This window comes from Macrobrachium nipponense, chromosome 31 (genome assembly GCF_015104395.2).
Source record: "Macrobrachium nipponense isolate FS-2020 chromosome 31, ASM1510439v2, whole genome shotgun sequence".
In the NCBI taxonomy this organism is placed as follows: Eukaryota; Metazoa; Arthropoda; class Malacostraca; order Decapoda; family Palaemonidae; genus Macrobrachium; species Macrobrachium nipponense.
In genome coordinates this window covers 31,385,045-31,390,044 of record NC_061093.1, presented here as the reverse complement: position 1 = coordinate 31,390,044, position 5,000 = coordinate 31,385,045, and the positions used below count along the sequence as shown (strand labels likewise).

General features: G+C 37.0%; 1 protein-coding gene across 3 annotated transcripts in view; it reads left to right on the top strand.

Moving 5' to 3' along the window:
- Positions 1–5,000, top strand: part of LOC135206740 (uncharacterized) — a 107,432-nt gene that overhangs the window by 57,070 nt on the left and 45,362 nt on the right. The window contains exon 1 of one of the 3 annotated variants that reach the window (XM_064238219.1): positions 1,376–1,561. The exons of the other annotated variants lie outside the window; for them this stretch is intronic. The gene's annotated coding sequence lies outside the window, so the exon portion shown is untranslated. Of the gene's footprint in view, positions 1–1,375; positions 1,562–5,000 lie in introns of those variants that run through there. 3 annotated transcript variants of the gene reach the window in all.

Below are 5,000 nucleotides of genomic sequence, written 5' to 3'. Positions count from 1 at the left end.
GTACAAATGAACTTCATGCATCTCCAAGCCCTTATTTTTTTATTACTTCTAAGACTCCATCTATACAACACTTTTTAGGTCTTACTTAGTAAATTAGATATTCATACCCAAAAGAACGTGCATTTAATAAAGCATTTACAAATATAGTTAAATCCACAAGTTTGAAATTTTCTGATTATCCAGTGACATCAGGTATGACAAGGTATTTTTGTAAGACAGGGCCAAACAGCAACTGTCCTTGACATCATCTTTCTAATGGCCATATTTCAGCTTTACACTTTTGTACTTAACTATAAACTATTTTTCTGATTGTTTAAATCTTCGAGTTACTAGAAGTAGGTTCGGGTGGCAAGCGAACAAACAAAACTATTAAAGTGATAAAGAAAGGGAATCTGGTAAATTATACAAACTTTTACATGTCTTCTTATCTGATAATTTCGTTCACGATTTTACCTGGATTTCAGCGGATGCAAGAGAGAAAAAGAGAATGAAATTTTCAGGAAATGGCCATCACATATCGTAGAATGATGATGAGAGAGAGAGAGAGAGAGAGAGAGAGAGAGGAGAGAGAGAGAGAGAGAGAGAGAATCTGACAGGAAATCATTCACATGTCGCTGAAGTAAATGCTGAAAATCTGTGTGTGATCAGAGAGAGAGAGAGAGAGAGAGAGAGGAAATCATTCATATGTCGCTAAACTAAATGATGAAAATGTGTGTGTGATCAGAGAGAGAGAGAGAGAGAATCCGACAGGAAATCATTCACATGTCGCTGAACTAAATGCTGAAAATCTGAGTGATCAGAGAGAGAGAGAGAGAGAGCGAGAGAGCAGTGTTTACGTCCAAGTTTTCTGTGGCTCTGTGTGATTCTTGTGCCAGTTTTGTCAAGTTTTGTGTCGTCGTTTTGCCCGTGTTTTTGCCACCTTTGCCAAACTCGCTGGCCGGCGAAGGTAAGACGACTTAAAATTCCCGATATAATTCGGACCCAAGGCCTCACCGACACTTTTAAGCATCCAAGGTAAAACTAGTAGCCGCTGCTATAGAAGCCCAACGTTTGTAAACTCATCATCCAGTTACTCGGCTACGTCAAAAAGGAAATCAATGTCAAAAAGACGCGAATGAAAACAAACGTCAAAATACGAGAAAGAAAACTGGAACACGTGTTGCTTAGGGGTGATGACAATAAAGCGCCTAGCTCTTGCATAACGCAACATGCAACACAACGAGCGAATATTAACCAGATGTTTCCATTGAAAGCTGGAATCTAAGGTCATCCACTGGTGAAATTTCTGAATGTATTCATCGCGCTACGATTTGGGAGGCCATTGAAACAGAAGACGTACTACACTTCTCAGTCAGACCTACTACAGTGATGAAGAGTACCTGTGCAATGCTTTGATGTTTGTGCCAGTGAGACAGACCACTATAATAATCATAATCAACTCTTTTGGTTTTTGATAAATGAGTGTCACATATGTGCGTGTGTTGTTCTTTCTTGTTGTGTTCCGTGCGCATTTGATAAAACGCTTCGGTACCGCATCATTTCAACCTTCGCCGAGGGTCAGGTAAAGTTTCTCTGGAACCGGTTCTCTCTCTCTCTCTCTCTCTCTCTCTCTCTCTCTCTCTCTCTCTCTCTCTCTCTCTCTCTCTCTCTCTGTCTTTCCTTCTTCACGTCGGGCTTACAAAAGCTGTTAGTGTTGCATAACCTGGTTAGACACACGAACACACACGCGTCCTCACACACAGAGTTAAATTTAGCCGTTTCGTGATCGTCTAGCTTTTGCATAGACCAAGGGGCATAAAGGTTAACTCACACACACACACACACACACACACACACACACACACACACACACATATATATATAATATATATATATATATATATATATATATATATATATATATATATATATATACTATATACTATATACTATATATATTGGTTGAACACATTAGTAAATATGTGTAAATAAAAAATCAGTGAATATACTTTTACATAATGTACTTTTGATGCAAGTATATTTGTTGTATATTATTTAAATGGGTGGCTGTCTGCATCTGTATACTGAGTTAGGGTTGGAAATTACATGATCATCAGAACTTCATCTTACAAACTTGTATGTTGAGTGCCTCTCTACCGAAGATAAGAACTACTTTTGCAAATCAGCTCCACACAAGGGAAAATACAAAGCTGGAGATGGTCGTTAGATCTGAAACAAACAGGAAATCTTTCCACAGACAATGTTCTACGAATGAATGGTAAAATACGTGTGTATGACAATTTGCTGTAAAGATTAATTATTGGTTACATAATATTGTTTTCTTTTCACATTGCACAGACAATATAGTGACGCAAATGGATGGTGAACTGTGCTATGAAAATCTGCATTCAAGATTATTGGTTGTACGCTATTGTTTACTGTAAAATGTTCACTATGAAATCTATCTTTGATTTTACAAAGTATCGTATACGAGTGCTGAAAGTGATTGTTGATAATGAAACTATTTTACGATATAAAAAATATATAATTAACGCAGACGTAATCTCCAAACCAGCGCATATTTAGCGAAACACGATAATCGGGATTCAAAATACCATCTGTTTGTCCTAGCGTTAATGAATCACAGATTGATACCAGAAAACCATTGGGATTTTTATTCTTCATCACTGGAAGAAAAATCATTTTGCCACTACTAAGAATTGCCTGTATTGCCTAATATCGTATGGTCTGGTTTCAGCCAATGCTTCAGCTGTTTATCATGTGCGAAGGTAAACGTCAAGGATTCTTGGACGTTTAGTACCCAAATCACGCCTTCATGAGGAGGGTGTCATTGACTGGAGCTCTTCAATAACAGACCGAGGAATTCGGGCCTTCCTAACACTGGGGACGAGTAAGAGTGAGACATAATTGGAAGAAAGAAGCGGTCTACAGATGAAAAGAAAATGGGTGATGGTGGTCAGCACCTACAAGTGAAACGGCTATTAGCTTACACACACACACACACACACACACACACACACACACACACACACACACACACATATATATATATATATATATAATATATATATATATATATATATATATATATATGGCGATACAATCCACAATGATGTAAATCCTTCTGTAGTTTTATATAATATATATTCTTGTACAGGAACTTATATAGCTTTCGACCAGGAACTTATAGCTGATGGTCGAAAGCTATATAAGTTCCTGTACAAGAACTAGTATATATTTTGTAAAACTACCGAAGGATTTTACATCACTGGGGATTGTATCTTCATTTACTTTGAGGTTACGACATAGTACCTCTAAGTAAATGCGTGACACCCACTGCAGCTGAGGAAGTGGTAGGACATTACAATCAAGCAGCTTTCGAAGCAATATTGCGACATTACGAATGGGGGGGGGGGGGGGGGGTGGATGAATTAGATGGGAAGCCTTCGTTTAACTTGGCCAAGAAGACCACCGTATTACGGAGAGCCTTCCCAGATACGAGTAGAACATTCAGTACAGGGATGGATGAATACGTGAGACATAAATTTGAAAAAGTTGCCAGACGGGAAATGTGTGTTCCATCCATAGAGCTTGTTTACCTTCTTAAGAGGCAATTTTACCCCAGGCCCGTGGTGCTTTACGAAGATAATCTATTCATATCTAAATCCAAAACTCTGAATGACGGGTCAGACGGGTTTATTTCTAAAATACTTAAACAATAATGTGATGGTGAAGTATGTCTATTTCCGTAATAATTACATGTCTGTGTATTTACCTTCAAAGAAAAAAAAATGGGCATAAGCGATGATGATGGTGATGATAACTGGTTGGTAGTCTTCCCTTTAATAAGATTGACTTCGAGTCACAAAGGAATAGTCTGAATTCCTGAAATTCTAAATAGACATCAGAATGATTAATCAGAGTGGTGGAATGTAGAGTCCACATTATGCTTCTGTGGACTCTATGAGAGAGAGAGAGAGAGAGAGAGAGAGAGAGAGAGAATTTCTCGGCAATATCATCATCATCTGAGCCGCTCAGGTTACAGCAATCCATTGCCTACATTCTCGTATATTTTAACATTTTCGCATCTATGTCATGACCCCTCGCTCACTTTATCAGTTATTCCAATCTCCTTTTCTCTCTTGTCTCCTTTTATTGCACACTTTTTCTCCTTTCATTTACAAAAGCGCATAAAATTATCATGGAATCATGTTTAAGTTTTTTCTTTTATATTTTTCCATGTTTCATTTTACATTACCTCTTCATGTCATTACCATTTTTCCGTTTGATATGTTTGTGGGTTTGGATAAGTATGGAAAAGAGTAAGAGGCTTGGTGTAGACCTCCGGACTCAGGCCAATAGAGCATTTCTTGTTAGAATCTGCTCTCAATTAAACGACCTAAGCCAATGCGCTGGTCACTCACTCGGAGGATGGCATGAACCAATACGAGTAAAAAAAAAAATGATCTACTTTCTTCACTGGTGTTGAATTCTTCCACCAGCTTCAGCTATTCTTATCAATATTTCACTGTGGCAAGCTCATGGTGTCTTTGCATGTTTATGTTTCTCGCTTATAAGCAACATGATTTTTTCTTTTGAATTTTCATGTATTTTTTTTCTAAATGTCCTCTATTGCCACCAGAGTGATTTCATTCATGTCTTTATAATTCTAATATCATCTCTTATTCTATAAATGATTTTTACCATTCTCTTGTATTAATTTCAACTTTGCACCGTTATTGAATTTATATTGCTGTAACTTTATGTGATTTTAGATTATTTTCTTGATTAAGCAATACTTAATCTTCTTTTATCCACAGGGTCTTGCGAATTTATACCTCGGCTAATTTGAAGTGATGATAAAAAAACGATTTTATTTTTCCTTTCTATCTTCGTGATTGGTTTCAATTTCCTTATATTCTACGGGTATTTTTCAAACTCCAGCATTGCAGTATTTTTTTTTTTTAGGTAAACTGTAAACCTCTTTTATTTTTCTTTAA